This window comes from Doryrhamphus excisus, chromosome 7 (assembly GCF_030265055.1).
Source record: "Doryrhamphus excisus isolate RoL2022-K1 chromosome 7, RoL_Dexc_1.0, whole genome shotgun sequence".
Lineage (NCBI taxonomy): Eukaryota > Metazoa > Chordata > Actinopteri > Syngnathiformes > Syngnathidae > Doryrhamphus > Doryrhamphus excisus.
In genome coordinates, this window is record NC_080472.1 from 13,271,450 (window position 1) to 13,292,279 (window position 20,830).

The window sequence follows — 20,830 nt, forward strand, 5'->3', positions numbered from 1 at the left end:
TGCTGTCAGGCAAGAGCAGAAACCATAAAAATCTTACAGCATCTGGTATTCCCAGGCGGTCTCCCATCCAAGTAATAACCAGGCCCGCCCCTGCTTAGCTTCCTAGATCGGACGAGATCGGGCGTTTTCAGGGTAGTATGGCCGTAAGCTGCCAGGGCAACTGAAAAGATCCTATTTGAAGGCAACGCAGGCCAAACTAGACTCCAGCAAAAAGTGGCAAACAGCGCCCCCTGCTGTCAGGCAAGCAGAAACCATAAAAAGCTTACAGCACCTGGTATTCCCAGGCGGTCTCCCATCCAAGTACTAACCAGGCCCGCCCCTGCTTAGCTTCCGAGATCGGACGAGATCGGCCGTTTTCAGGGTAGTATGGCCGTAAGCTGCAAAGACAACTGAAAAGATCTTATTTGAAGGCGACGCAGGCCAAACTAGACTCCAGCAAAAAGTGTCAAACAGCGCCCTCTGCTGTCAGGCAAGAGCAGAAACCATAAAAATCTTACAGCATCTGGTATTCCCAGGCGGTCTCCCATCCAAGTAATAACCAGGCCCGCCCCTGCTTAGCTTCCGAGATCGGACGAGATCGGGCGTTTTCAGGGTAGTATGGCCGTAAGCTGCCAGGGCAACTGAAAAGATCCTATTTGAAGGCAACGCAGGCCAAACTTGACTCCAGCAAAAAGTGGCAAACAGCGCCCCCTGCTGTCAGGCAAGCAGAAACCATAAAAAGCTTACAGCACCTGGTATTCCCAGGCGGTCTCCCATCCAAGTACTAACCAGGCCCGCCCCTGCTTAGCTTCCGAGATCGGATGAGATCGGGCGTTTTCAGGGTAGTATGGCCGTAAGCTGCCAGGTCAACTGAAAAGATCCTATTTGAAGGCGACGCAGGCCAAACTAAACTCCAGCAAAAAGTGTCAAACAGCGCCCTCTGCTGTCATGCAAGAGCAGAAACCATAAAAAGCTTACAGCACCTGGTATTCCCAGGCGGTCTCCCATCCAAGTACTAACCAGGCCCTCCCCTACTTAGCTTCCCAGATCGAACAAGATCGGGCGTTTTCAGGGTAGTATGGCCGTAAGCTGCCAGGTCGACTGAAAAAATCCTATTTGAAGGCGACGCAGGCCAAACTAGACTCGAGCAAAAAGTGTCAAACAGCGCCCTCTGCTGTCAGGCAAGAGCAGGAACCATAAAAAGCTTACAGCACCTGATATTCCCAGGCGGTCTCCCATCCAAGTACTAACCAGGCCCGCCCCTGCTTAGCTTCCGAGATCGGACGAGATCGGGCGTTTTCAGGGTAGTATGGCTGTAAGCTGCCAGGTCAACTGAAAAGATCCTATTTGAAGGTGACGCAGGCCAAACTAGACTCCAGCAAAAAGTGTCAAACAGCGCCCTCTGCTGTCAGGCAAGAGCAGAAACCATAAAAAGCTTACAGCACCTGGTATTCCCAGGCGGTCTCCCATCCAAGTACTAACCAGGCCCGCCCCTGCTTAGCTTCCGAGATCGGACGAGATCGGGCGTTTTCAGGGTAGTATGGCCGTAAGCTGCCAGGTCAACTGAAACGATCCTATTTGAAGGCGACGCAGGCCAAACTAGACTCCAGCAAAAAGTGTCAAACAGCGCCCTCTGCTGTCAGGCAAGAGCAGAAACCATAAAAAAGCTTACAGCACCTGGTATTCCCAGGCGGTCTCCCATCCAAGTACGAACGAGGCCCTCCCCTGCTTAGCTTCCGAGATCGGACGAGATCGGGCATTTTCAGGGTAGTATGGCCGTAAGCTGCCAGGGCAACTGAAAAGATCCTATTTGAAGGCGACGCAGGCCAAACTAGACTACAGCAAAACGTGTCAAACAGCGCCCTCTGCTGTCAGGCTAGAGCAGAAACCATAAAAAGCTTACAGCACCTGGTATTCCCAGGCGGTCTCCCATCCAAGTACTAACCAGGCCCGCCCCTGCTTAGCTTCCGAGATCGGACGAGATCGGGCGCTTTCAAGGTAGTATGGCCGTAAGCTGCCAGGGCAACTGAAAAGATCCTATTTGAAGGCGACGCAGGCCAAATTAGACTCCAGCAAAAAGTGTCAAACAGCGCCCTCTGCTGTCAGGCAAGAGCAGAAACCATAAAAAGCTTCCAGCACCTGGTATTCCCAGGCGGTCTCCCATCCAAGTACTAAATAGGCCCGCCCCTGCTTAGCTTCAGAGATCGGGCGTTTTCAGGGTAGTATGGCCATAAGCTGCCAGGTCAACTGAAAAGATCCTATTTGAAGGCGACGCAGGCCAAACTAGCCTCCAGCAAAAGGTGTCAAACAGCGCCCTCTGCTGTCAGGCAAGAGCAGAAACCATAAAAAGCTTACAGCACCTGGTATTCCCAGGCGGTCTCCCACCCAAGTACTAACCAGGCCCACCCCTGCTTAGCTTCCGAGATCTGACGAGATCGGGCGTTTTCAGGGTAGTATGGCCCTAAGCTGCCAGGTCGACTGAAAAGATCCTATTTGAAGGCGACGCAGGCCAAACTAGACTCGAGCAAAAAGTGTCAAACAGCGCCCTCTGCTGTCAGGCAAGAGCAGGAACCATAAAAAGCTTACAGCACCTGGTATTCCCAGGCGGTCTCCATCCAAGTACTAACCAGGCCTGCCCCTGCTTAGCTTCCGAGATCGGACGAGATCGGGCGTTTTCAGGGTAGTATGGCCGTAAGCTGCCAGGTCAACTGAAAAGATCCTATTTGAAGGTGACGCAGGCCAAACTAGACTCCAGCAAAAAGTGTCAAACAGCGCCCTCTGCTGTCAGGCAAGAGCAGAAACCAAAAAAAGCTTACAGCACCTGGTATTCCCAGGCGGTCTCCCATGCAAGTACTAACCAGGCCCGCCCCTGCTTAGCTTCCGAGATCTGACGAGATCAGACGTTTTCAGGGTAGTATGGCCGTAAGCTGCCAGGTCAACTGAAAAGATCCTATTTGAAGGCGACGCAGGCCAAACTAGACTCCAGCAAAAAGTGTCAAACAGCGCCCTCTGCTGTCAGGCAAGAGCAGAAACCATAAAAAGCTTACAGCACCTGGTATTCCCAGGCGGTCTCCCATCCAAGTACTAACCAGGCCCGCCCCTGCTTAGCTTCCGAGAGCGGACGAGATCGGGCGTTTTCAGGGTAGTATGGCCGTAAGCTGCCAGGTCAACTGAAAAGATCCTATTTGAAGGTGACGCAGGCCAAACTAGACTCCAGCAAAAAGTGTCAAACAGCGCCCTCTGCTGTCAGGCAAGAGCAGAAACCATAAAAAGCTTACAGCACCCGGTATTCCAAGGCGGTCTCCCATCCAAGTACTAACCAGGCCCGCCCCTGCTTAGCTTCCGAGATCGGGCGTTTTCAGGGTAGTATGGCCGTACGCTGCCAGGTCAACTGAAAAGATCCTATTTGAAGGTGACGCAGGCCAAACTAGACTCCAGCAAAAAGTGTCAAACAGCGCCCTCTGCTGTCAGGCAAGAGCAGAAACCATAAAAAGCTTACAGCACCTGGTATTACCAGGCGGTCTACCATCCAAGTACTAACCAGGCCCGCCCCTGCTTAGCTTCCGAGATCGGACGAGATCGGGCGTTTTCAGGGTAGTATGGCCGTAAGCTGCCAGGGCAACTGAAAAGATCCTATTTGAACGTGACGCAGGCCAAACTAGACTCCAGCAAAAAGTGTCAAACAGCGCCCTCTGCTGTCAGGCAAGAGCAGAAACCATAAAAAGCTTACAGCACCTGGTATTCCCAGGCGGTCTCCCATCCAAGTACTAACCAGGCCCGCCCCTGCTTAGCTTACGAGATCGGGCGTTTTCAGGGTAGTATGGCCGTAAGCTGCAAAGACAACTGAAAAGATCTTATTTGAAGGCGACGCAGGCCAAACTAGACTCCAGCAAAAAGTGTCAAACAGCGCCCTCTGCTGTCAGGCAAGAGCAGAAACCATAAAAATCTTACAGCATCTGGTATTCCCAGGCGGTCTCCCATCCAAGTAATAACCAGGCCCGCCCCTGCTTAGCTTCCGAGATCGGACGAGATCGGGCGTTTTCAGGGTAGTATGGCCGTAAGCTGCCAGGGCAACTGAAAAGATCCTATTTGAAGGCAACGCAGGCCAAACTAAACTCCAGCAAAAAGTGGCAAACAGCGCCCCCTGCTGTCAGGCAAGCAGAAACCATAAAAAGCTTACAGCACCTGGTATTCCCAGGCGGTCTCCCATCCAAGTACTAACCAGGCCCGCCCCTGCTTAGCTTCCGAGATCGGACGAGATCGGGCGTTTTCAGGGTAGTATGGCCGTAAGCTGCAAAGACAACTGAAAAGATCTTATTTGAAGGCGACGCAGGCCAAACTAGACTCCAGCAAAAAGTGTCAAACAGCGCCCTCTGCTGTCAGGCAAGAGCAGAAACCATAAAAATCTTACAGCATCTGGTATTCCCAGGCGGTCTCCCATCCAAGTAATAACCAGGCCCGCCCCTGCTTAGCTTCCGAGATCGGACGAGATCGGGCGTTTTCAGGGTAGTATGGCCGTAAGCTGCCAGGGCAACTGAAAAGATCCTATTTGAAGGCAACGCAGGCCAAACTTGACTCCAGCAAAAAGTGGCAAACAGCGCCCCCTGCTGTCAGGCAAGCAGAAACCATAAAAAGCTTACAGCACCTGGTATTCCCAGGCGGTCTCCCATCCAAGTACTAACCAGGCCCGCCCCTGCTTAGCTTCCGAGATCGGATGAGATCGGGCGTTTTCAGGGTAGTATGGCCGTAAGCTGCCAGGTCAACTGAAAAGATCCTATTTGAAGGCGACGCAGGCCAAACTAAACTCCAGCAAAAAGTGTCAAAAAGCGCCATTTGCTGTCAGGCAAGAGCAGAAACCATAAAAAGCTTACAGCACCTGGTATTCCCAGGCGGTCTCCCATCCAAGTACTAACCAGGCCCGCCCCTGCTTAGCTTCCGAGATCGGACGAGATCGGGCGTTTTCAGGGTAGTATGGCCGTAAGCTGCCAGGTCAACTGAAAAGATCCTATTTGAAGGCGACGCAGGCCAAACTAAACTCCAGCAAAAAGTGTCAAACAGCGCCCTCTGCTGTCATGCAAGAGCAGAAACCATAAAAAGCTTACAGCACCTGGTATTCCCAGGCGGTCTCCCATCCAAGTACTAACCAGGCCCTCCCCTACTTAGCTTCCCAGATCGAACAAGATCGGGCGTTTTCAGGGTAGTATGGCCGTAAGCTGCCAGGTCAACTGAAAAGATCCTATTTAAAGGCGACGCAGGCCAAACTAAACTCCAGCAAAAAGTGTCAAACAGCGCCCTCTGCTGTCAGGCAAGAGCAGAAACCATAAAAAGCTTACAGCACCTGGTATTCCCAGGCGGTCTCCCATCGAAGTACTAACCAGGCCCACCCCTGCTTAGCTTCCGAGATCTGACGAGATCGGGCGTTTTCAGGGTAGTATGGCCGTAAGCTGCCAGGTCGACTGAAAAGATCCTATTTGAAGGCGACGCAGGCCAAACTAGACTCCAGCAAAAAGTGGCAAACAGCGCCCTCTGCTGTCAGGCAAGAGCAGGAACCATAAAAAGCTTACAGCACCTGATATTCCCAGGCGGTCTCCCATCCAAGTACTAACCAGGCCCGCCCCTGCTTAGCTTCCGAGATCGGACGAGATCGGGCGTTTTCAGGGTAGTATGGCTGTAAGCTGCCAGGTCAACTGAAAAGATCCTATTTGAAGGTGACGCAGGCCAAACTAGACTCCAGCAAAAAGTGTCAAACAGCGCCCTCTGCTGTCAGGCAAGAGCAGAAACCATAAAAAGCTTACAGCACCTGGTATTCCCAGGCGGTCTCCCATCCAAGTACTAACCAGGCCCGCCCCTGCTTAGCTTCCGAGATCGGACGAGATCGGGCGTTTTCAGGGTAGTATGGCCGTAAGCTGCCAGGTCAACTGAAACGATCCTATTTGAAGGCGACGCAGGCCAAACTAGACTCCAGCAAAAAGTGTCAAACAGCGCCCTCTGCTGTCAGGCAAGAGCAGAAACCATAAAAAAGCTTACAGCACCTGGTATTCCCAGGCGGTCTCCCATCCAAGTACGAACGAGGCCCTCCCCTGCTTAGCTTCCGAGATCGGACGAGATCGGGCATTTTCAGGGTAGTATGGCCGTAAGCTGCCAGGGCAACTGAAAAGATCCTATTTGAAGGCGACGCAGGCCAAACTAGACTACAGCAAAACGTGTCAAACAGCGCCCTCTGCTGTCAGGCTAGAGCAGAAACCATAAAAAGCTTACAGCACCTGGTATTCCCAGGCGGTCTCCCATCCAAGTACTAAGCAGGCCCGCCCCTGCTTAGCTTCCGAGATCGGACGAGATCGGGCGTTTTCAAGGTAGTATGGCCGTAAGCTGCCAGGGCAACTGAAAAGATCCTATTTGAAGGCGACGCAGGCCAAATTAGACTCCAGCAAAAAGTGTCAAACAGCGCCCTCTGCTGTCAGGCAAGAGCAGAAACCATAAAAAGCTTCCAGCACCTGGTATTCCCAGGCGGTCTCCCATCCAAGTACTAAATAGGCCCGCCCCTGCTTAGCTTCAGAGATCGGGCGTTTTCAGGGTAGTATGGCCATAAGCTGCCAGGTCAACTGAAAAGATCCTATTTGAAGGCGACGCAGGCCAAACTAGCCTCCAGCAAAAGGTGTCAAACAGCGCCCTCTGCTGTCAGGCAAGAGCAGAAACCATAAAAAGCTTACAGCACCTGGTATTCCCAGGCGGTCTCCCACCCAAGTACTAACCAGGCCCACCCCTGCTTAGCTTCCGAGATCTGACGAGATCGGGCGTTTTCAGGGTAGTATGGCCCTAAGCTGCCAGGTCGACTGAAAAGATCCTATTTGAAGGCGACGCAGGCCAAACTAGACTCGAGCAAAAAGTGTCAAACAGCGCCCTCTGCTGTCAGGCAAGAGCAGGAACCATAAAAAGCTTACAGCACCTGGTATTCCCAGGCGGTCTCCATCCAAGTACTAACCAGGCCCGCCCCTGCTTAGCTTCCGAGATCGGACGAGATCGGGCGTTTTCAGGGTAGTATGGCCGTAAGCTGCCAGGTCAACTGAAAAGATCCTATTTGAAGGTGACGCAGGCCAAACTAGACTCCAGCAAAAAGTGTCAAACAGCGCCCTCTGCTGTCAGGCAAGAGCAGAAACCAAAAAAAGCTTACAGCACCTGGTATTCCCAGGCGGTCTCCCATGCAAGTACTAACCAGGCCCGCCCCTGCTTAGCTTCCGAGATCTGACGAGATCAGGCGTTTTCAGGGTAGTATGGCCGTAAGCTGCCAGGTCAACTGAAAAGATCCTATTTGAAGGCGACGCAGGCCAAACTAGACTCCAGCAAAAAGTGTCAAACAGCGCCCTCTGCTGTCAGGCAAGAGCAGAAACCATAAAAAGCTTACAGCACCTGGTATTCCCAGGCGGTCTCCCATCCAAGTACTAACCAGGCCCGCCCCTGCTTAGCTTCCGAGATCGGACGAGATCGGGCGTTTTCAGGGTAGTATGGCCGTAAGCTGCCAGGTCAACTGAAAAGATCCTATTTGAAGGCGACGCAGGCCAAACTAGCCTCCAGCAAAAGGTGTCAAACAGCGCCCTCTGCTGTCAGGAAAGAGCAGAAACCATAAAAAGCTTACAGCACCTGGTATTCCCAGGCGGTCTCCCACCCAAGTACTAACCAGGCCCACCCCTGCTTAGCTTCCGAGATCTGACGAGATCGGGCGTTTTCAGGGTAGTATGGCCCTAAGCTGCCAGGTCGACTGAAAAGATCCTATTTGAAGGCGACGCAGGCCAAACTAGACTCGAGCAAAAAGTGTCAAACAGCGCCCTCTGCTGTCAGGCAAGAGCAGGAACCATAAAAAGCTTACAGCACCTGGTATTCCCAGGCGGTCTCCATCCAAGTACTAACCAGGCCCGCCCCTGCTTAGCTTCCGAGATCGGACGAGATCGGGCGTTTTCAGGGTAGTATGGCCGTAAGCTGCCAGGTCAACTGAAAAGATCCTATTTGAAGGTGACGCAGGCCAAACTAGACTCCAGCAAAAAGTGTCAAACAGCGCCCTCTGCTGTCAGGCAAGAGCAGAAACCAAAAAAAGCTTACAGCACCTGGTATTCCCAGGCGGTCTCCCATGCAAGTACTAACCAGGCCCGCCCCTGCTTAGCTTCCGAGATCGGACGAGATCGGGCGTTTTCAAGGTAGTATGGCCGTAAGCTGCCAGGGCAACTGAAAAGATCCTATTTGAAGGCGACGCAGGCCAAATTAGACTCCAGCAAAAAGTGTCAAACAGCGCCCTCTGCTGTCAGGCAAGAGCAGAAACCATAAAAAGCTTCCAGCACCTGGTATTCCCAGGCGGTCTCCCATCCAAGTACTAACCAGGCCCGCCCCTGCTTAGCTTCAGAGATCGGGCGTTTTCAGGGTAGTATGGCCATAAGCTGCCAGGTCAACTGAAAAGATCCTATTTGAAGGCGACGCAGGCCAAACTAGCCTCCAGCAAAAAGTGTCAAACAGCGCCCTCTGCTGTCAGGCAAGAGCAGAAACCATAAAAAGCTTACAGCCCCTGGTATTCCCAGGCGGTCTCCCATCCAAGTACTAACCAGGCCCGCCCCTGCTTAGCTTCCGAGATCGGACGAGATCGGGCGTTTTCAGGGTAGTATGGCCGTAAGCTGCCAGGTCAACTGAAAAGATCCTATTTGAAGGTGACGCAGGCCAAACTAGACTCCAGCAAAAAGTGTCAAACAGCGCCCTCTGCTGTCAGGCAAGAGCAGAAACCATAAAAAGCTTACAGCACCTGGTATTCCCAGGCGGTCTCCCATCCAAGTACTAACCAGGCCCGCCCCTGCTTAGCTTCCGAGATCGGACGAGATCGGGCGTTTTCAGGGTAGTATGGCCGTAAGCTGCCAGGGCAACTGAAAAGATCCTATTTGAAGGCGACGCAGGCCAAACTAGACGCCAGCAAAAAGTGTCAAAAAGCGCCCTCTGCTGTCAGGCAAGAGCAGAAACCATAAAAAGCTTACAGCACCTGGTATTCCCAGGCGGTCTCCCATCCAAGTACTAACCAGGCCCGCCCCTGCTTAGCTTCCGAGATCGGACGAGATCGGGCGTTTTCAGGGTAGTATGGCCGTATGCTGCCAGGACAACGGAAAAGATCTTATTTGAAGGCGACGCAGGCCAAACTAGATCCAGCAAAAAGTGTCAAACAGCGCCTTCTGCTGTCAGGCAAGAGCAGAAACCATAAAAAGTTTACAGCACCTGGTATTCCCAGGCGGTCTCCCATCCAAGTACTAATCAGGCACGCCCCTGCTTAGCTTCCGAGATCGGACGAGATCAGGCGTTTTCAGGGTAGTATGGCCGTAAGCTGCCAAGTCAACTGAAAAGATCCTATTTGAAGGTGACGCAGGCCAAACTAGACTCCAGCAAAAAGTGTCAAACAGCGCCCTCTGCTGTCAGGCAAGAGCAGAAACAATAAAAAGCTTACAGCACCTGGTATGCCCAGGCGGTCTCCCATCCAAGTACTAACCAGGCCCGCCCCTGCTTAGCTTCCGAGATCGGGCATTTTCAGGGTAGTATGGCCGTAAGCTGCCAGGACAACTGAAAAGATCTTATTTGAAGGCGACGCAGGCCAAAATAGACTCCAGCAAAAAGTGTCAAACAGCGCCCTCTGCTGTCAGGCAAGAGCAGAAACCATAAAAAGCTTCCAGCACCTGGTATTCCCAGGCGGTCTCCCATCCAAGTACCAACCAGGCCCGCCCCTGCTTAGCTTCCGAGATCGGACGAGATCAGACGAGATCGGGCGTTTTCAGGGTCGTATGGCCGTAAGCTGCCAGGTCAACTGAAAAGATCCTATTTGAAGGCGACGCAGGCCAAACTAAACTCCAGCAAAAAGTGTCAAACAGCGCCATCTGCTGTCAGGCAAGAGCAGAAACCATAAAAAGCTTACAGCACCTGGTATTCCCAGGCGGTCTCCCATCCAAGTAATAACCAGGCCCGCCCCTGCTTAGCTTCCTAGATCGGACGAGATCGGGCGTTTTCAGGGTAGTATGGCCGTAAGCTGCCAGGGCAACTGAAAAGATCCTATTTGAAGGCAACGCAGGCCAAACTAGACTCCAGCAAAAAGTGGCAAACAGCGCCCCCTGCTGTCAGGCAAGCAGAAACCATAAAAAGCTTACAGCACCTGGTATTCCCAGGCGGTCTCCCATCCAAGTACTAACCAGGCCCGCCCCTGCTTAGCTTCCGAGATCGGACGAGATCGGGCGTTTTCAGGGTAGTATGGCCGTAAGCTGCCAGGACGACGGAAAAGATCTTATTTGAAGGCGACACAGGCCAAACTAGATCCAGCAAAAAGTGTCAAACAGCGCCCTCTGCTGTCAGGCTAGAGCAGAAACCATAAAAAGCTTACAGCACCTGGTATTCCCAGGCGGTCTCCCATCCAAGTACTAACCAGGCCCGCCCGTGCTTAGCTTCCGAGATCGGACGAGATCGGGCGTTTTCAAGGTAGTATGGCCGTAAGCTGCCAGGGCAACTGAAAAGATCCTATTTGAAGGCGACGCAGGCCAAATTAGACTCCAGCAAAAAGTGTCAAACAGCGCCCTCTGCTGTCAGGCAAGAGCAGAAACCATAAAAAGCTTCCAGCACCTGGTATTCCCAGGCGGTCTCCCATCCAAGTACTAACCAGGCCCGCCCCTGCTTAGCTTCAGAGATCGGGCGTTTTCAGGGTAGTATGGCCATAAGCTGCCAGGTCAACTGAAAAGATCCTATTTGAAGGCGACGCAGGCCAAACTCGCCTCCAGCAAAAAGTGTCAAACAGCGCCCTCTGCTGTCAGGCAAGAGCAGAAACCATAAAAAGCTTACAGCACCTGGTATTCCCAGGCGGTCTCCCATTCAAGTACGAACCAGGCCCGCCCCTGCTTAGCTTCCGAGATCGGACGAGATCGGGCGTTTTCAGGGTAGTATGGCCGTAAGCTGCCAGGTCAACTGAAAAGATCCTATTTGAAGGTGACGCAGGCCAAACTAGACTCCAGCAAAAAGTGTCAAACAGCGCCCTCTGCTGTCAGGCAAGAGCAGAAACCATAAAAAGCTTACAGCACCTGGTATTCCCAGGCTGTCTCCCATCCAAGTACTATACAGGCCCGCCCCTGCTTAGCTTCCGAGATCGGACGAGATCGGGCGTTTTCAGGGTAGTATGGCCGTAAGCTGCCAGGTCAACTGAAAAGATCCTATTTGAAGGTGACGCAGGCCAAACTAGACTCCAGCAAAAAGTGTCAAACAGCGCCCTCTGCTGTCAGGCCAGAGCAGATACCATAAAAAGCTTACAGCACCTGGTATTCCCAGGCGGTCTCCCATCCAAGTATAACCAGGCCCGCCCCTGCTTAGCTTCCGAGATCGGGCGTTTTCAGGGTAGTATGGCCGTAAGCTGCCAGGTCAACTGAAAAGATCCTATTTGAAGGTGACGCAGGCCAAACTAGACTCCAGCAAAAAGTGTCAAACAGCGCCCTCTGCTGTCAGGCAAGAGCAGAAACCATAAAAAGCTTACAGCACCTGGTATTACCAGGCGGTCTCCCATCCAAGTACTAACCAGGCCCTCCCCTACGTAGCTTCCGAGATCGGACGTGATCGGGCGTTTTCAGGGTAGTATGGCCGTAAGCTGCCAGGACAACGGAAAAGATCTTATTTGAAGGCGACGCAGGCCAAACTAGATCCAGCAAAAAGTGTCAAACAGCGCCCTCTGCTGTCAGGCTAGAGCAGAAACCATAGAAAGCTTACAGCACCTGGTATTCCCAGGCGGTCTCCCATCCAAGTACTAACCAGGCCCGCCCGTGCTTAGCTTCCGAGATCGGACGAGATCGGGCGTTTTCAAGGTAGTATGGCCGTAAGCTGCCAGGGCAACTGAAAAGATCCTATTTGAAGGCGACACAGGCCAAATTAGACTCCAGCAAAAAGTTTCAAACAGCGCCCTCTGCTGTCAGGCAGGAGCAGAAACCATAAAAAGCTTACAGCACCTGTTATTCCCAGGCGGTCTCCCATCCAAGTACTAACCAGGCCCGCCCCTGCTTAACTTCCGAGATCGGACGAGATCGGGCGTTTTCAGGGTAGTATGGCCGTAAGCTGCCAGGTAAACTGAAAAGATCCTATTTGAAAGTGACGCAGGCCAAACTAAACTCCAGCAAAAAGTGTCGAACAGCGCCCTCTGCTGTCAGGCAGGAGCAGAAACCATAAAAAGCTTACAGCACCTGGTATTCCCAGGTGGTCTCCCATCCAAGTACTAACCAGGCCCGCCCCTGCTTAGCTTCCGAGGTCGGACGAGATCGGGCGTTTTGAGGGTAGTATGGCCGTAAGCTGCCAGGGCAACTGAAAAGATCCTATTTGAACGTGACGCAGGCCAAACTAGACTCCAGCAAAAAGTGTCAAACAGCGCCCTCTGCTGTCAGGCAAGAGCAGAAACCATAAAAAGCTTACAGCACCTGGTATTCCCAGGCGGTCTCCCATCCAAGTACTAACCAGGCCCGCCCCTGCTTAGCTTCCGAGATCGGACGAGATCGGGCGTTTTCAGGGTAGTATGGCCGTAAGCTGCAAAGACAACTGAAAAGATCTTATTTGAAGGCGACGCAGGCCAAACTAGACTCCAGCAAAAAGTGTCAAACAGCGCCCTCTGCTGTCAGGCAAGAGCAGAAACCATAAAAATCTTACAGCATCTGGTATTCCCAGGCGGTCTCCCATCCAAGTAATAACCAGGCCCGCCCCTGCTTAGCTTCCTAGATCGGACGAGATCGGGCGTTTTCAGGGTAGTATGGCCGTAAGCTGCCAGGGCAACTGAAAAGATCCTATTTGAAGGCAACGCAGGCCAAACTAGACTCCAGCAAAAAGTGGCAAACAGCGCCCCCTGCTGTCAGGCAAGCAGAAACCATAAAAAGCTTACAGCACCTGGTATTCCCAGGCGGTCTCCCATCCAAGTACTAACCAGGCCCGCCCCTGCTTAGCTTCCGAGATCGGACGAGATCGGCCGTTTTCAGGGTAGTATGGCCGTAAGCTGCAAAGACAACTGAAAAGATCTTATTTGAAGGCGACGCAGGCCAAACTAGACTCCAGCAAAAAGTGTCAAACAGCGCCCTCTGCTGTCAGGCAAGAGCAGAAACCATAAAAATCTTACAGCATCTGGTATTCCCAGGCGGTCTCCCATCCAAGTAATAACCAGGCCCGCCCCTGCTTAGCTTCCGAGATCGGACGAGATCGGGCGTTTTCAGGGTAGTATGGCCGTAAGCTGCCAGGGCAACTGAAAAGATCCTATTTGAAGGCAACGCAGGCCAAACTTGACTCCAGCAAAAAGTGGCAAACAGCGCCCCCTGCTGTCAGGCAAGCAGAAACCATAAAAAGCTTACAGCACCTGGTATTCCCAGGCGGTCTCCCATCCAAGTACTAACCAGGCCCGCCCCTGCTTAGCTTCCGAGATCGGATGAGATCGGGCGTTTTCAGGGTAGTATGGCCGTAAGCTGCCAGGTCAACTGAAAAGATCCTATTTGAAGGCGACGCAGGCCAAACTAAACTCCAGCAAAAAGTGTCAAACAGCGCCCTCTGCTGTCATGCAAGAGCAGAAACCATAAAAAGCTTACAGCACCTGGTATTCCCAGGCGGTCTCCCATCCAAGTACTAACCAGGCCCTCCCCTACTTAGCTTCCCAGATCGAACAAGATCGGGCGTTTTCAGGGTAGTATGGCCGTAAGCTGCCAGGTCGACTGAAAAAATCCTATTTGAAGGCGACGCAGGCCAAACTAGACTCGAGCAAAAAGTGTCAAACAGCGCCCTCTGCTGTCAGGCAAGAGCAGGAACCATAAAAAGCTTACAGCACCTGATATTCCCAGGCGGTCTCCCATCCAAGTACTAACCAGGCCCGCCCCTGCTTAGCTTCCGAGATCGGACGAGATCGGGCGTTTTCAGGGTAGTATGGCTGTAAGCTGCCAGGTCAACTGAAAAGATCCTATTTGAAGGTGACGCAGGCCAAACTAGACTCCAGCAAAAAGTGTCAAACAGCGCCCTCTGCTGTCAGGCAAGAGCAGAAACCATAAAAAGCTTACAGCACCTGGTATTCCCAGGCGGTCTCCCATCCAAGTACTAACCAGGCCCGCCCCTGCTTAGCTTCCGAGATCGGACGAGATCGGGCGTTTTCAGGGTAGTATGGCCGTAAGCTGCCAGGTCAACTGAAACGATCCTATTTGAAGGCGACGCAGGCCAAACTAGACTCCAGCAAAAAGTGTCAAACAGCGCCCTCTGCTGTCAGGCAAGAGCAGAAACCATAAAAAAGCTTACAGCACCTGGTATTCCCAGGCGGTCTCCCATCCAAGTACGAACGAGGCCCTCCCCTGCTTAGCTTCCGAGATCGGACGAGATCGGGCATTTTCAGGGTAGTATGGCCGTAAGCTGCCAGGGCAACTGAAAAGATCCTATTTGAAGGCGACGCAGGCCAAACTAGACTACAGCAAAACGTGTCAAACAGCGCCCTCTGCTGTCAGGCTAGAGCAGAAACCATAAAAAGCTTACAGCACCTGGTATTCCCAGGCGGTCTCCCATCCAAGTACTAACCAGGCCCGCCCCTGCTTAGCTTCCGAGATCGGACGAGATCGGGCGCTTTCAAGGTAGTATGGCCGTAAGCTGCCAGGGCAACTGAAAAGATCCTATTTGAAGGCGACGCAGGCCAAATTAGACTCCAGCAAAAAGTGTCAAACAGCGCCCTCTGCTGTCAGGCAAGAGCAGAAACCATAAAAAGCTTCCAGCACCTGGTATTCCCAGGCGGTCTCCCATCCAAGTACTAAATAGGCCCGCCCCTGCTTAGCTTCAGAGATCGGGCGTTTTCAGGGTAGTATGGCCATAAGCTGCCAGGTCAACTGAAAAGATCCTATTTGAAGGCGACGCAGGCCAAACTAGCCTCCAGCAAAAGGTGTCAAACAGCGCCCTCTGCTGTCAGGCAAGAGCAGAAACCATAAAAAGCTTACAGCACCTGGTATTCCCAGGCGGTCTCCCACCCAAGTACTAACCAGGCCCACCCCTGCTTAGCTTCCGAGATCTGACGAGATCGGGCGTTTTCAGGGTAGTATGGCCCTAAGCTGCCAGGTCGACTGAAAAGATCCTATTTGAAGGCGACGCAGGCCAAACTAGACTCGAGCAAAAAGTGTCAAACAGCGCCCTCTGCTGTCAGGCAAGAGCAGGAACCATAAAAAGCTTACAGCACCTGGTATTCCCAGGCGGTCTCCATCCAAGTACTAACCAGGCCTGCCCCTGCTTAGCTTCCGAGATCGGACGAGATCGGGCGTTTTCAGGGTAGTATGGCCGTAAGCTGCCAGGTCAACTGAAAAGATCCTATTTGAAGGTGACGCAGGCCAAACTAGACTCCAGCAAAAAGTGTCAAACAGCGCCCTCTGCTGTCAGGCAAGAGCAGAAACCAAAAAAAGCTTACAGCACCTGGTATTCCCAGGCGGTCTCCCATGCAAGTACTAACCAGGCCCGCCCCTGCTTAGCTTCCGAGATCTGACGAGATCAGACGTTTTCAGGGTAGTATGGCCGTAAGCTGCCAGGTCAACTGAAAAGATCCTATTTGAAGGCGACGCAGGCCAAACTAGACTCCAGCAAAAAGTGTCAAACAGCGCCCTCTGCTGTCAGGCAAGAGCAGAAACCATAAAAAGCTTACAGCACCTGGTATTCCCAGGCGGTCTCCCATCCAAGTACTAACCAGGCCCGCCCCTGCTTAGCTTCCGAGATCGGACGAGATCGGGCGTTTTCAGGGTAGTATGGCCGTAAGCTGCCAGGTCAACTGAAAAGATCCTATTTGAAGGTGACGCAGGCCAAACTAGACTCCAGCAAAAAGTGTCAAACAGCGCCCTCTGCTGTCAGGCAAGAGCAGAAACCATAAAAAGCTTACAGCACCCGGTATTCCAAGGCGGTCTCCCATCCAAGTACTAACCAGGCCCGCCCCTGCTTAGCTTCCGAGATCGGGCGTTTTCAGGGTAGTATGGCCGTACGCTGCCAGGTCAACTGAAAAGATCCTATTTGAAGGTGACGCAGGCCAAACTAGACTCCAGCAAAAAGTGTCAAACAGCGCCCTCTGCTGTCAGGCAAGAGCAGAAACCATAAAAAGCTTACAGCACCTGGTATTACCAGGCGGTCTACCATCCAAGTACTAACCAGGCCCGCCCCTGCTTAGCTTCCGAGATCGGACGAGATCGGGCGTTTTCAGGGTAGTATGGCCGTAAGCTGCCAGGGCAACTGAAAAGATCCTATTTGAACGTGACGCAGGCCAAACTAGACTCCAGCAAAAAGTGTCAAACAGCGCCCTCTGCTGTCAGGCAAGAGCAGAAACCATAAAAAGCTTACAGCACCTGGTATTCCCAGGCGGTCTCCCATCCAAGTACTAACCAGGCCCGCCCCTGCTTAGCTTACGAGATCGGGCGTTTTCAGGGTAGTATGGCCGTAAGCTGCAAAGACAACTGAAAAGATCTTATTTGAAGGCGACGCAGGCCAAACTAGACTCCAGCAAAAAGTGTCAAACAGCGCCCTCTGCTGTCAGGCAAGAGCAGAAACCATAAAAATCTTACAGCATCTGGTATTCCCAGGCGGTCTCCCATCCAAGTAATAACCAGGCCCGCCCCTGCTTAGCTTCCGAGATCGGACGAGATCGGGCGTTTTCAGGGTAGTATGGCCGTAAGCTGCCAGGGCAACTGAAAAGATCCTATTTGAAGGCAACGCAGGCCAAACTAAACTCCAGCAAAAAGTGGCAAACAGCGCCCCCTGCTGTCAGGCAAGCAGAAACCATAAAAAGCTTACAGCACCTGGTATTCCCAGGCGGTCTCCCATCCAAGTACTAACCAGGCCCGCCCCTGCTTAGCTTCCGAGATCGGACGAGATCGGGCGTTTTCAGGGTAGTATGGCCGTAAGCTGCAAAGACAACTGAAAAGATCTTATTTGAAGGCGACGCAGGCCAAACTAGACTCCAGCAAAAAGTGTCAAACAGCGCCCTCTGCTGTCAGGCAAGAGCAGAAACCATAAAAATCTTACAGCATCTGGTATTCCCAGGCGGTCTCCCATCCAAGTAATAACCAGGCCCGCCCCTGCTTAGCTTCCGAGATCGGACGAGATCGGGCGTTTTCAGGGTAGTATGGCCGTAAGCTGCCAGGGCAACTGAAAAGATCCTATTTGAAGGCAACGCAGGCCAAACTTGACTCCAGCAAAAAGTGGCAAACAGCGCCCCCTGCTGTCAGGCAAGCAGAAACCATAAAAAGCTTACAGCACCTGGTATTCCCAGGCGGTCTCCCATCCAAGTACTAACCAGGCCCGCCCCTGCTTAGCTTCCGAGATCGGATGAGATCGGGCGTTTTCAGGGTAGTATGGCCGTAAGCTGCCAGGTCAACTGAAAAGATCCTATTTGAAGGCGACGCAGGCCAAACTAAACTCCAGCAAAAAGTGTCAAAAAGCGCCATTTGCTGTCAGGCAAGAGCAGAAACCATAAAAAGCTTACAGCACCTGGTATTCCCAGGCGGTCTCCCATCCAAGTACTAACCAGGCCCGCCCCTGCTTAGCTTCCGAGATCGGACGAGATCGGGCGTTTTCAGGGTAGTATGGCCGTAAGCTGCCAGGTCAACTGAAAAGATCCTATTTGAAGGCGACGCAGGCCAAACTAAACTCCAGCAAAAAGTGTCAAACAGCGCCCTCTGCTGTCATGCAAGAGCAGAAACCATAAAAAGCTTACAGCACCTGGTATTCCCAGGCGGTCTCCCATCCAAGTACTAACCAGGCCCTCCCCTACTTAGCTTCCCAGATCGAACAAGATCGGGCGTTTTCAGGGTAGTATGGCCGTAAGCTGCCAGGTCAACTGAAAAGATCCTATTTAAAGGCGACGCAGGCCAAACTAAACTCCAGCAAAAAGTGTCAAACAGCGCCCTCTGCTGTCAGGCAAGAGCAGAAACCATAAAAAGCTTACAGCACCTGGTATTCCCAGGCGGTCTCCCATCGAAGTACTAACCAGGCCCACCCCTGCTTAGCTTCCGAGATCTGACGAGATCGGGCGTTTTCAGGGTAGTATGGCCGTAAGCTGCCAGGTCGACTGAAAAGATCCTATTTGAAGGCGACGCAGGCCAAACTAGACTCCAGCAAAAAGTGGCAAACAGCGCCCTCTGCTGTCAGGCAAGAGCAGGAACCATAAAAAGCTTACAGCACCTGATATTCCCAGGCGGTCTCCCATCCAAGTACTAACCAGGCCCGCCCCTGCTTAGCTTCCGAGATCGGACGAGATCGGGCGTTTTCAGGGTAGTATGGCTGTAAGCTGCCAGGTCAACTGAAAAGATCCTATTTGAAGGTGACGCAGGCCAAACTAGACTCCAGCAAAAAGTGTCAAACAGCGCCCTCTGCTGTCAGGCAAGAGCAGAAACCATAAAAAGCTTACAGCACCTGGTATTCCCAGGCGGTCTCCCATCCAAGTACTAACCAGGCCCGCCCCTGCTTAGCTTCCGAGATCGGACGAGATCGGGCGTTTTCAGGGTAGTATGGCCGTAAGCTGCCAGGTCAACTGAAACGATCCTATTTGAAGGCGACGCAGGCCAAACTAGACTCCAGCAAAAAGTGTCAAACAGCGCCCTCTGCTGTCAGGCAAGAGCAGAAACCATAAAAAAGCTTACAGCACCTGGTATTCCCAGGCGGTCTCCCATCCAAGTACGAACGAGGCCCTCCCCTGCTTAGCTTCCGAGATCGGACGAGATCGGGCATTTTCAGGGTAGTATGGCCGTAAGCTGCCAGGGCAACTGAAAAGATCCTATTTGAAGGCGACGCAGGCCAAACTAGACTACAGCAAAACGTGTCAAACAGCGCCCTCTGCTGTCAGGCTAGAGCAGAAACCATAAAAAGCTTACAGCACCTGGTATTCCCAGGCGGTCTCCCATCCAAGTACTAAGCAGGCCCGCCCCTGCTTAGCTTCCGAGATCGGACGAGATCGGGCGTTTTCAAGGTAGTATGGCCGTAAGCTGCCAGGGCAACTGAAAAGATCCTATTTGAAGGCGACGCAGGCCAAATTAGACTCCAGCAAAAAGTGTCAAACAGCGCCCTCTGCTGTCAGGCAAGAGCAGAAACCATAAAAAGCTTCCAGCACCTGGTATTCCCAGGCGGTCTCCCATCCAAGTACTAAATAGGCCCGCCCCTGCTTAGCTTCAGAGATCGGGCGTTTTCAGGGTAGTATGGCCATAAGCTGCCAGGTCAACTGAAAAGATCCTATTTGAAGGCGACGCAGGCCAAACTAGCCTCCAGCAAAAGGTGTCAAACAGCGCCCTCTGCTGTCAGGCAAGAGCAGAAACCATAAAAAGCTTACAGCACCTGGTATTCCCAGGCGGTCTCCCACCCAAGTACTAACCAGGCCCACCCCTGCTTAGCTTCCGAGATCTGACGAGATCGGGCGTTTTCAGGGTAGTATGGCCCTAAGCTGCCAGGTCGACTGAAAAGATCCTATTTGAAGGCGACGCAGGCCAAACTAGACTCGAGCAAAAAGTGTCAAACAGCGCCCTCTGCTGTCAGGCAAGAGCAGGAACCATAAAAAGCTTACAGCACCTGGTATTCCCAGGCGGTCTCCATCCAAGTACTAACCAGGCCCGCCCCTGCTTAGCTTCCGAGATCGGACGAGATCGGGCGTTTTCAGGGTAGTATGGCCGTAAGCTGCCAGGTCAACTGAAAAGATCCTATTTGAAGGTGACGCAGGCCAAACTAGACTCCAGCAAAAAGTGTCAAACAGCGCCCTCTGCTGTCAGGCAAGAGCAGAAACCAAAAAAAGCTTACAGCACCTGGTATTCCCAGGCGGTCTCCCATGCAAGTACTAACCAGGCCCGCCCCTGCTTAGCTTCCGAGATCTGACGAGATCAGGCGTTTTCAGGGTAGTATGGCCGTAAGCTGCCAGGTCAACTGAAAAGATCCTATTTGAAGGCGACGCAGGCCAAACTAGACTCCAGCAAAAAGTGTCAAACAGCGCCCTCTGCTGTCAGGCAAGAGCAGAAACCATAAAAAGCTTACAGCACCTGGTATTCCCAGGCGGTCTCCCATCCAAGTACTAACCAGGCCCGCCCCTGCTTAGCTTCCGAGATCGGACGAGATCGGGCGTTTTCAGGGTAGTATGGCCGTAAGCTGCCAGGTCAACTGAAAAGATCCTATTTGAAGGCGACGCAGGCCAAACTAGCCTCCAGCAAAAGGTGTCAAACAGCGCCCTCTGCTGTCAGGAAAGAGCAGAAACCATAAAAAGCTTACAGCACCTGGTATTCCCAGGCGGTCTCCCACCCAAGTACTAACCAGGCCCACCCCTGCTTAGCTTCCGAGATCTGACGAGATCGGGCGTTTTCAGGGCAGTATGGCCCTAAGCTGCCAGGTCGACTGAAAAGATCCTATTTGAAGGCGACGCAGGCCAAACTAGACTCGAGCAAAAAGTGTCAAACAGCGCCCTCTGCTGTCAGGCAAGAGCAGGAACCATAAAAAGCTTACAGCACCTGGTATTCCCAGGCGGTCTCCATCCAAGTACTAACCAGGCCCGCCCCTGCTTAGCTTCCGAGATCGGACGAGATCGGGCGTTTTCAGGGTAGTATGGCCGTAAGCTGCCAGGTCAACTGAAAAGATCCTATTTGAAGGTGACGCAGGCCAAACTAGACTCCAGCAAAAAGTGTCAAACAGCGCCCTCTGCTGTCAGGCAAGAGCAGAAACCATAAAAAGCTTACAGCACCTGGTATTCCCAGGCGGTCTCCCATCCAAGTACTAACCAGGCCCGCCCCTGCTTAGCTTACGAGATCGGGCGTTTTCAGGGTAGTATGGCCGTAAGCTGCAAAGACAACTGAAAAGATCTTATTTGAAGGCG

General features: G+C 52.6%; 75 non-coding genes and 16 pseudogenes across 75 annotated transcripts; all 91 read right to left on the reverse strand.

The window, feature by feature from the left end:
- Nucleotides 1–30: 30 nt before the first annotated feature.
- On the reverse strand, nt 31–149 carry LOC131133372 (5S ribosomal RNA; annotated as a pseudogene).
- A 110-nt stretch (nt 150–259) lies between these two features.
- On the reverse strand, nt 260–378 carry LOC131133892 (5S ribosomal RNA). Its single transcript, XR_009131168.1, has one exon. It is a non-coding gene; the product is annotated as a 5S ribosomal RNA (ribosomal RNA).
- A 112-nt stretch (nt 379–490) lies between these two features.
- On the reverse strand, nt 491–609 carry LOC131133227 (5S ribosomal RNA). Its single transcript, XR_009130805.1, has one exon. It is a non-coding gene; the product is annotated as a 5S ribosomal RNA (ribosomal RNA).
- A 110-nt stretch (nt 610–719) lies between these two features.
- On the reverse strand, nt 720–838 carry LOC131133779 (5S ribosomal RNA). The gene has a single exon (XR_009131056.1). It is a non-coding gene; the product is annotated as a 5S ribosomal RNA (ribosomal RNA).
- Nucleotides 839–950: 112 nt separating this feature from the next.
- On the reverse strand, nt 951–1,069 carry LOC131133262 (5S ribosomal RNA). Its single transcript, XR_009130839.1, has one exon. It is a non-coding gene; the product is annotated as a 5S ribosomal RNA (ribosomal RNA).
- A 112-nt stretch (nt 1,070–1,181) lies between these two features.
- Nucleotides 1,182–1,300, reverse strand: LOC131133686 (5S ribosomal RNA). The gene has a single exon (XR_009130966.1). It is a non-coding gene; the product is annotated as a 5S ribosomal RNA (ribosomal RNA).
- Nucleotides 1,301–1,412: 112 nt separating this feature from the next.
- Nucleotides 1,413–1,531, reverse strand: LOC131132987 (5S ribosomal RNA). Its single transcript, XR_009130572.1, has one exon. It is a non-coding gene; the product is annotated as a 5S ribosomal RNA (ribosomal RNA).
- A 113-nt stretch (nt 1,532–1,644) lies between these two features.
- LOC131133135 (5S ribosomal RNA) lies at nt 1,645–1,763 on the reverse strand. The gene has a single exon (XR_009130716.1). It is a non-coding gene; the product is annotated as a 5S ribosomal RNA (ribosomal RNA).
- Nucleotides 1,764–1,875: 112 nt separating this feature from the next.
- On the reverse strand, nt 1,876–1,994 carry LOC131133653 (5S ribosomal RNA). The gene has a single exon (XR_009130934.1). It is a non-coding gene; the product is annotated as a 5S ribosomal RNA (ribosomal RNA).
- Nucleotides 1,995–2,106: 112 nt separating this feature from the next.
- Nucleotides 2,107–2,215, reverse strand: LOC131133601 (5S ribosomal RNA; annotated as a pseudogene).
- Nucleotides 2,216–2,327: 112 nt separating this feature from the next.
- LOC131133824 (5S ribosomal RNA) lies at nt 2,328–2,446 on the reverse strand. The gene has a single exon (XR_009131100.1). It is a non-coding gene; the product is annotated as a 5S ribosomal RNA (ribosomal RNA).
- A 112-nt stretch (nt 2,447–2,558) lies between these two features.
- Nucleotides 2,559–2,676, reverse strand: LOC131134048 (5S ribosomal RNA). Its single transcript, XR_009131318.1, has one exon. It is a non-coding gene; the product is annotated as a 5S ribosomal RNA (ribosomal RNA).
- A 112-nt stretch (nt 2,677–2,788) lies between these two features.
- LOC131133016 (5S ribosomal RNA) lies at nt 2,789–2,907 on the reverse strand. The gene has a single exon (XR_009130601.1). It is a non-coding gene; the product is annotated as a 5S ribosomal RNA (ribosomal RNA).
- A 112-nt stretch (nt 2,908–3,019) lies between these two features.
- Nucleotides 3,020–3,138, reverse strand: LOC131133873 (5S ribosomal RNA). Its single transcript, XR_009131150.1, has one exon. It is a non-coding gene; the product is annotated as a 5S ribosomal RNA (ribosomal RNA).
- A 112-nt stretch (nt 3,139–3,250) lies between these two features.
- LOC131133478 (5S ribosomal RNA) lies at nt 3,251–3,359 on the reverse strand (annotated as a pseudogene).
- A 112-nt stretch (nt 3,360–3,471) lies between these two features.
- LOC131133000 (5S ribosomal RNA) lies at nt 3,472–3,590 on the reverse strand. The gene has a single exon (XR_009130585.1). It is a non-coding gene; the product is annotated as a 5S ribosomal RNA (ribosomal RNA).
- A 112-nt stretch (nt 3,591–3,702) lies between these two features.
- On the reverse strand, nt 3,703–3,811 carry LOC131133437 (5S ribosomal RNA; annotated as a pseudogene).
- A 112-nt stretch (nt 3,812–3,923) lies between these two features.
- LOC131133228 (5S ribosomal RNA) lies at nt 3,924–4,042 on the reverse strand. Its single transcript, XR_009130806.1, has one exon. It is a non-coding gene; the product is annotated as a 5S ribosomal RNA (ribosomal RNA).
- Nucleotides 4,043–4,152: 110 nt separating this feature from the next.
- LOC131132998 (5S ribosomal RNA) lies at nt 4,153–4,271 on the reverse strand. The gene has a single exon (XR_009130583.1). It is a non-coding gene; the product is annotated as a 5S ribosomal RNA (ribosomal RNA).
- Nucleotides 4,272–4,383: 112 nt separating this feature from the next.
- LOC131133229 (5S ribosomal RNA) lies at nt 4,384–4,502 on the reverse strand. The gene has a single exon (XR_009130807.1). It is a non-coding gene; the product is annotated as a 5S ribosomal RNA (ribosomal RNA).
- A 110-nt stretch (nt 4,503–4,612) lies between these two features.
- LOC131133896 (5S ribosomal RNA) lies at nt 4,613–4,731 on the reverse strand. Its single transcript, XR_009131172.1, has one exon. It is a non-coding gene; the product is annotated as a 5S ribosomal RNA (ribosomal RNA).
- Nucleotides 4,732–4,843: 112 nt separating this feature from the next.
- Nucleotides 4,844–4,962, reverse strand: LOC131133009 (5S ribosomal RNA). Its single transcript, XR_009130594.1, has one exon. It is a non-coding gene; the product is annotated as a 5S ribosomal RNA (ribosomal RNA).
- Nucleotides 4,963–5,074: 112 nt separating this feature from the next.
- On the reverse strand, nt 5,075–5,193 carry LOC131133263 (5S ribosomal RNA). The gene has a single exon (XR_009130840.1). It is a non-coding gene; the product is annotated as a 5S ribosomal RNA (ribosomal RNA).
- A 112-nt stretch (nt 5,194–5,305) lies between these two features.
- LOC131133617 (5S ribosomal RNA) lies at nt 5,306–5,424 on the reverse strand. Its single transcript, XR_009130898.1, has one exon. It is a non-coding gene; the product is annotated as a 5S ribosomal RNA (ribosomal RNA).
- Nucleotides 5,425–5,536: 112 nt separating this feature from the next.
- Nucleotides 5,537–5,655, reverse strand: LOC131133687 (5S ribosomal RNA). Its single transcript, XR_009130967.1, has one exon. It is a non-coding gene; the product is annotated as a 5S ribosomal RNA (ribosomal RNA).
- Nucleotides 5,656–5,767: 112 nt separating this feature from the next.
- On the reverse strand, nt 5,768–5,886 carry LOC131133020 (5S ribosomal RNA). Its single transcript, XR_009130605.1, has one exon. It is a non-coding gene; the product is annotated as a 5S ribosomal RNA (ribosomal RNA).
- Nucleotides 5,887–5,999: 113 nt separating this feature from the next.
- LOC131133136 (5S ribosomal RNA) lies at nt 6,000–6,118 on the reverse strand. Its single transcript, XR_009130717.1, has one exon. It is a non-coding gene; the product is annotated as a 5S ribosomal RNA (ribosomal RNA).
- A 112-nt stretch (nt 6,119–6,230) lies between these two features.
- Nucleotides 6,231–6,349, reverse strand: LOC131134024 (5S ribosomal RNA). Its single transcript, XR_009131295.1, has one exon. It is a non-coding gene; the product is annotated as a 5S ribosomal RNA (ribosomal RNA).
- Nucleotides 6,350–6,461: 112 nt separating this feature from the next.
- Nucleotides 6,462–6,570, reverse strand: LOC131133602 (5S ribosomal RNA; annotated as a pseudogene).
- A 112-nt stretch (nt 6,571–6,682) lies between these two features.
- LOC131133825 (5S ribosomal RNA) lies at nt 6,683–6,801 on the reverse strand. The gene has a single exon (XR_009131101.1). It is a non-coding gene; the product is annotated as a 5S ribosomal RNA (ribosomal RNA).
- Nucleotides 6,802–6,913: 112 nt separating this feature from the next.
- LOC131132923 (5S ribosomal RNA) lies at nt 6,914–7,031 on the reverse strand. The gene has a single exon (XR_009130506.1). It is a non-coding gene; the product is annotated as a 5S ribosomal RNA (ribosomal RNA).
- A 112-nt stretch (nt 7,032–7,143) lies between these two features.
- Nucleotides 7,144–7,262, reverse strand: LOC131134043 (5S ribosomal RNA). Its single transcript, XR_009131313.1, has one exon. It is a non-coding gene; the product is annotated as a 5S ribosomal RNA (ribosomal RNA).
- Nucleotides 7,263–7,374: 112 nt separating this feature from the next.
- On the reverse strand, nt 7,375–7,493 carry LOC131133031 (5S ribosomal RNA). The gene has a single exon (XR_009130616.1). It is a non-coding gene; the product is annotated as a 5S ribosomal RNA (ribosomal RNA).
- A 112-nt stretch (nt 7,494–7,605) lies between these two features.
- On the reverse strand, nt 7,606–7,724 carry LOC131133826 (5S ribosomal RNA). The gene has a single exon (XR_009131102.1). It is a non-coding gene; the product is annotated as a 5S ribosomal RNA (ribosomal RNA).
- A 112-nt stretch (nt 7,725–7,836) lies between these two features.
- Nucleotides 7,837–7,954, reverse strand: LOC131132924 (5S ribosomal RNA). The gene has a single exon (XR_009130507.1). It is a non-coding gene; the product is annotated as a 5S ribosomal RNA (ribosomal RNA).
- A 112-nt stretch (nt 7,955–8,066) lies between these two features.
- LOC131133889 (5S ribosomal RNA) lies at nt 8,067–8,185 on the reverse strand. Its single transcript, XR_009131165.1, has one exon. It is a non-coding gene; the product is annotated as a 5S ribosomal RNA (ribosomal RNA).
- Nucleotides 8,186–8,297: 112 nt separating this feature from the next.
- On the reverse strand, nt 8,298–8,406 carry LOC131133552 (5S ribosomal RNA; annotated as a pseudogene).
- Nucleotides 8,407–8,518: 112 nt separating this feature from the next.
- Nucleotides 8,519–8,637, reverse strand: LOC131133794 (5S ribosomal RNA). The gene has a single exon (XR_009131071.1). It is a non-coding gene; the product is annotated as a 5S ribosomal RNA (ribosomal RNA).
- Nucleotides 8,638–8,749: 112 nt separating this feature from the next.
- On the reverse strand, nt 8,750–8,868 carry LOC131133044 (5S ribosomal RNA). Its single transcript, XR_009130628.1, has one exon. It is a non-coding gene; the product is annotated as a 5S ribosomal RNA (ribosomal RNA).
- A 112-nt stretch (nt 8,869–8,980) lies between these two features.
- On the reverse strand, nt 8,981–9,099 carry LOC131133803 (5S ribosomal RNA). The gene has a single exon (XR_009131079.1). It is a non-coding gene; the product is annotated as a 5S ribosomal RNA (ribosomal RNA).
- A 111-nt stretch (nt 9,100–9,210) lies between these two features.
- On the reverse strand, nt 9,211–9,329 carry LOC131133182 (5S ribosomal RNA). Its single transcript, XR_009130762.1, has one exon. It is a non-coding gene; the product is annotated as a 5S ribosomal RNA (ribosomal RNA).
- Nucleotides 9,330–9,441: 112 nt separating this feature from the next.
- LOC131133455 (5S ribosomal RNA) lies at nt 9,442–9,550 on the reverse strand (annotated as a pseudogene).
- A 112-nt stretch (nt 9,551–9,662) lies between these two features.
- LOC131133413 (5S ribosomal RNA) lies at nt 9,663–9,791 on the reverse strand (annotated as a pseudogene).
- Nucleotides 9,792–9,903: 112 nt separating this feature from the next.
- Nucleotides 9,904–10,022, reverse strand: LOC131133132 (5S ribosomal RNA). The gene has a single exon (XR_009130713.1). It is a non-coding gene; the product is annotated as a 5S ribosomal RNA (ribosomal RNA).
- A 110-nt stretch (nt 10,023–10,132) lies between these two features.
- On the reverse strand, nt 10,133–10,251 carry LOC131133055 (5S ribosomal RNA). Its single transcript, XR_009130639.1, has one exon. It is a non-coding gene; the product is annotated as a 5S ribosomal RNA (ribosomal RNA).
- Nucleotides 10,252–10,362: 111 nt separating this feature from the next.
- Nucleotides 10,363–10,481, reverse strand: LOC131133851 (5S ribosomal RNA). The gene has a single exon (XR_009131130.1). It is a non-coding gene; the product is annotated as a 5S ribosomal RNA (ribosomal RNA).
- A 112-nt stretch (nt 10,482–10,593) lies between these two features.
- LOC131133553 (5S ribosomal RNA) lies at nt 10,594–10,702 on the reverse strand (annotated as a pseudogene).
- Nucleotides 10,703–10,814: 112 nt separating this feature from the next.
- LOC131133942 (5S ribosomal RNA) lies at nt 10,815–10,933 on the reverse strand. The gene has a single exon (XR_009131216.1). It is a non-coding gene; the product is annotated as a 5S ribosomal RNA (ribosomal RNA).
- Nucleotides 10,934–11,045: 112 nt separating this feature from the next.
- On the reverse strand, nt 11,046–11,164 carry LOC131133040 (5S ribosomal RNA). The gene has a single exon (XR_009130625.1). It is a non-coding gene; the product is annotated as a 5S ribosomal RNA (ribosomal RNA).
- Nucleotides 11,165–11,276: 112 nt separating this feature from the next.
- LOC131133477 (5S ribosomal RNA) lies at nt 11,277–11,384 on the reverse strand (annotated as a pseudogene).
- A 112-nt stretch (nt 11,385–11,496) lies between these two features.
- LOC131133252 (5S ribosomal RNA) lies at nt 11,497–11,615 on the reverse strand. The gene has a single exon (XR_009130829.1). It is a non-coding gene; the product is annotated as a 5S ribosomal RNA (ribosomal RNA).
- Nucleotides 11,616–11,726: 111 nt separating this feature from the next.
- On the reverse strand, nt 11,727–11,845 carry LOC131133852 (5S ribosomal RNA). The gene has a single exon (XR_009131131.1). It is a non-coding gene; the product is annotated as a 5S ribosomal RNA (ribosomal RNA).
- A 112-nt stretch (nt 11,846–11,957) lies between these two features.
- LOC131133673 (5S ribosomal RNA) lies at nt 11,958–12,076 on the reverse strand. Its single transcript, XR_009130954.1, has one exon. It is a non-coding gene; the product is annotated as a 5S ribosomal RNA (ribosomal RNA).
- A 112-nt stretch (nt 12,077–12,188) lies between these two features.
- LOC131133940 (5S ribosomal RNA) lies at nt 12,189–12,307 on the reverse strand. Its single transcript, XR_009131214.1, has one exon. It is a non-coding gene; the product is annotated as a 5S ribosomal RNA (ribosomal RNA).
- A 112-nt stretch (nt 12,308–12,419) lies between these two features.
- LOC131133066 (5S ribosomal RNA) lies at nt 12,420–12,538 on the reverse strand. Its single transcript, XR_009130650.1, has one exon. It is a non-coding gene; the product is annotated as a 5S ribosomal RNA (ribosomal RNA).
- A 112-nt stretch (nt 12,539–12,650) lies between these two features.
- Nucleotides 12,651–12,769, reverse strand: LOC131133373 (5S ribosomal RNA; annotated as a pseudogene).
- Nucleotides 12,770–12,879: 110 nt separating this feature from the next.
- LOC131133893 (5S ribosomal RNA) lies at nt 12,880–12,998 on the reverse strand. Its single transcript, XR_009131169.1, has one exon. It is a non-coding gene; the product is annotated as a 5S ribosomal RNA (ribosomal RNA).
- A 112-nt stretch (nt 12,999–13,110) lies between these two features.
- Nucleotides 13,111–13,229, reverse strand: LOC131133230 (5S ribosomal RNA). Its single transcript, XR_009130808.1, has one exon. It is a non-coding gene; the product is annotated as a 5S ribosomal RNA (ribosomal RNA).
- Nucleotides 13,230–13,339: 110 nt separating this feature from the next.
- On the reverse strand, nt 13,340–13,458 carry LOC131134012 (5S ribosomal RNA). Its single transcript, XR_009131283.1, has one exon. It is a non-coding gene; the product is annotated as a 5S ribosomal RNA (ribosomal RNA).
- A 112-nt stretch (nt 13,459–13,570) lies between these two features.
- Nucleotides 13,571–13,689, reverse strand: LOC131133265 (5S ribosomal RNA). The gene has a single exon (XR_009130841.1). It is a non-coding gene; the product is annotated as a 5S ribosomal RNA (ribosomal RNA).
- A 112-nt stretch (nt 13,690–13,801) lies between these two features.
- Nucleotides 13,802–13,920, reverse strand: LOC131133688 (5S ribosomal RNA). Its single transcript, XR_009130968.1, has one exon. It is a non-coding gene; the product is annotated as a 5S ribosomal RNA (ribosomal RNA).
- Nucleotides 13,921–14,032: 112 nt separating this feature from the next.
- On the reverse strand, nt 14,033–14,151 carry LOC131133078 (5S ribosomal RNA). The gene has a single exon (XR_009130661.1). It is a non-coding gene; the product is annotated as a 5S ribosomal RNA (ribosomal RNA).
- Nucleotides 14,152–14,264: 113 nt separating this feature from the next.
- LOC131133137 (5S ribosomal RNA) lies at nt 14,265–14,383 on the reverse strand. Its single transcript, XR_009130718.1, has one exon. It is a non-coding gene; the product is annotated as a 5S ribosomal RNA (ribosomal RNA).
- Nucleotides 14,384–14,495: 112 nt separating this feature from the next.
- Nucleotides 14,496–14,614, reverse strand: LOC131133654 (5S ribosomal RNA). The gene has a single exon (XR_009130935.1). It is a non-coding gene; the product is annotated as a 5S ribosomal RNA (ribosomal RNA).
- A 112-nt stretch (nt 14,615–14,726) lies between these two features.
- Nucleotides 14,727–14,835, reverse strand: LOC131133603 (5S ribosomal RNA; annotated as a pseudogene).
- Nucleotides 14,836–14,947: 112 nt separating this feature from the next.
- Nucleotides 14,948–15,066, reverse strand: LOC131133827 (5S ribosomal RNA). The gene has a single exon (XR_009131104.1). It is a non-coding gene; the product is annotated as a 5S ribosomal RNA (ribosomal RNA).
- A 112-nt stretch (nt 15,067–15,178) lies between these two features.
- Nucleotides 15,179–15,296, reverse strand: LOC131134049 (5S ribosomal RNA). The gene has a single exon (XR_009131319.1). It is a non-coding gene; the product is annotated as a 5S ribosomal RNA (ribosomal RNA).
- A 112-nt stretch (nt 15,297–15,408) lies between these two features.
- LOC131133017 (5S ribosomal RNA) lies at nt 15,409–15,527 on the reverse strand. The gene has a single exon (XR_009130602.1). It is a non-coding gene; the product is annotated as a 5S ribosomal RNA (ribosomal RNA).
- Nucleotides 15,528–15,639: 112 nt separating this feature from the next.
- LOC131133089 (5S ribosomal RNA) lies at nt 15,640–15,758 on the reverse strand. The gene has a single exon (XR_009130671.1). It is a non-coding gene; the product is annotated as a 5S ribosomal RNA (ribosomal RNA).
- A 112-nt stretch (nt 15,759–15,870) lies between these two features.
- LOC131133479 (5S ribosomal RNA) lies at nt 15,871–15,979 on the reverse strand (annotated as a pseudogene).
- Nucleotides 15,980–16,091: 112 nt separating this feature from the next.
- On the reverse strand, nt 16,092–16,210 carry LOC131133001 (5S ribosomal RNA). Its single transcript, XR_009130586.1, has one exon. It is a non-coding gene; the product is annotated as a 5S ribosomal RNA (ribosomal RNA).
- Nucleotides 16,211–16,322: 112 nt separating this feature from the next.
- On the reverse strand, nt 16,323–16,431 carry LOC131133438 (5S ribosomal RNA; annotated as a pseudogene).
- A 112-nt stretch (nt 16,432–16,543) lies between these two features.
- LOC131133231 (5S ribosomal RNA) lies at nt 16,544–16,662 on the reverse strand. Its single transcript, XR_009130809.1, has one exon. It is a non-coding gene; the product is annotated as a 5S ribosomal RNA (ribosomal RNA).
- Nucleotides 16,663–16,772: 110 nt separating this feature from the next.
- On the reverse strand, nt 16,773–16,891 carry LOC131133100 (5S ribosomal RNA). Its single transcript, XR_009130682.1, has one exon. It is a non-coding gene; the product is annotated as a 5S ribosomal RNA (ribosomal RNA).
- A 112-nt stretch (nt 16,892–17,003) lies between these two features.
- On the reverse strand, nt 17,004–17,122 carry LOC131133232 (5S ribosomal RNA). Its single transcript, XR_009130810.1, has one exon. It is a non-coding gene; the product is annotated as a 5S ribosomal RNA (ribosomal RNA).
- A 110-nt stretch (nt 17,123–17,232) lies between these two features.
- Nucleotides 17,233–17,351, reverse strand: LOC131132925 (5S ribosomal RNA). Its single transcript, XR_009130508.1, has one exon. It is a non-coding gene; the product is annotated as a 5S ribosomal RNA (ribosomal RNA).
- Nucleotides 17,352–17,463: 112 nt separating this feature from the next.
- On the reverse strand, nt 17,464–17,582 carry LOC131133111 (5S ribosomal RNA). The gene has a single exon (XR_009130693.1). It is a non-coding gene; the product is annotated as a 5S ribosomal RNA (ribosomal RNA).
- Nucleotides 17,583–17,694: 112 nt separating this feature from the next.
- LOC131133266 (5S ribosomal RNA) lies at nt 17,695–17,813 on the reverse strand. The gene has a single exon (XR_009130842.1). It is a non-coding gene; the product is annotated as a 5S ribosomal RNA (ribosomal RNA).
- A 112-nt stretch (nt 17,814–17,925) lies between these two features.
- On the reverse strand, nt 17,926–18,044 carry LOC131133627 (5S ribosomal RNA). The gene has a single exon (XR_009130908.1). It is a non-coding gene; the product is annotated as a 5S ribosomal RNA (ribosomal RNA).
- A 112-nt stretch (nt 18,045–18,156) lies between these two features.
- LOC131133689 (5S ribosomal RNA) lies at nt 18,157–18,275 on the reverse strand. Its single transcript, XR_009130969.1, has one exon. It is a non-coding gene; the product is annotated as a 5S ribosomal RNA (ribosomal RNA).
- A 112-nt stretch (nt 18,276–18,387) lies between these two features.
- LOC131133123 (5S ribosomal RNA) lies at nt 18,388–18,506 on the reverse strand. Its single transcript, XR_009130704.1, has one exon. It is a non-coding gene; the product is annotated as a 5S ribosomal RNA (ribosomal RNA).
- Nucleotides 18,507–18,619: 113 nt separating this feature from the next.
- On the reverse strand, nt 18,620–18,738 carry LOC131133138 (5S ribosomal RNA). The gene has a single exon (XR_009130719.1). It is a non-coding gene; the product is annotated as a 5S ribosomal RNA (ribosomal RNA).
- A 112-nt stretch (nt 18,739–18,850) lies between these two features.
- On the reverse strand, nt 18,851–18,969 carry LOC131134025 (5S ribosomal RNA). The gene has a single exon (XR_009131296.1). It is a non-coding gene; the product is annotated as a 5S ribosomal RNA (ribosomal RNA).
- Nucleotides 18,970–19,081: 112 nt separating this feature from the next.
- On the reverse strand, nt 19,082–19,190 carry LOC131133604 (5S ribosomal RNA; annotated as a pseudogene).
- Nucleotides 19,191–19,302: 112 nt separating this feature from the next.
- LOC131133828 (5S ribosomal RNA) lies at nt 19,303–19,421 on the reverse strand. The gene has a single exon (XR_009131105.1). It is a non-coding gene; the product is annotated as a 5S ribosomal RNA (ribosomal RNA).
- A 112-nt stretch (nt 19,422–19,533) lies between these two features.
- On the reverse strand, nt 19,534–19,651 carry LOC131132926 (5S ribosomal RNA). Its single transcript, XR_009130509.1, has one exon. It is a non-coding gene; the product is annotated as a 5S ribosomal RNA (ribosomal RNA).
- A 112-nt stretch (nt 19,652–19,763) lies between these two features.
- LOC131134044 (5S ribosomal RNA) lies at nt 19,764–19,882 on the reverse strand. The gene has a single exon (XR_009131314.1). It is a non-coding gene; the product is annotated as a 5S ribosomal RNA (ribosomal RNA).
- A 112-nt stretch (nt 19,883–19,994) lies between these two features.
- On the reverse strand, nt 19,995–20,113 carry LOC131133134 (5S ribosomal RNA). Its single transcript, XR_009130715.1, has one exon. It is a non-coding gene; the product is annotated as a 5S ribosomal RNA (ribosomal RNA).
- Nucleotides 20,114–20,225: 112 nt separating this feature from the next.
- Nucleotides 20,226–20,344, reverse strand: LOC131133880 (5S ribosomal RNA). Its single transcript, XR_009131157.1, has one exon. It is a non-coding gene; the product is annotated as a 5S ribosomal RNA (ribosomal RNA).
- A 112-nt stretch (nt 20,345–20,456) lies between these two features.
- On the reverse strand, nt 20,457–20,574 carry LOC131132927 (5S ribosomal RNA). Its single transcript, XR_009130510.1, has one exon. It is a non-coding gene; the product is annotated as a 5S ribosomal RNA (ribosomal RNA).
- Nucleotides 20,575–20,686: 112 nt separating this feature from the next.
- Nucleotides 20,687–20,795, reverse strand: LOC131133439 (5S ribosomal RNA; annotated as a pseudogene).
- Nucleotides 20,796–20,830: the final 35 nt, after the last annotated feature.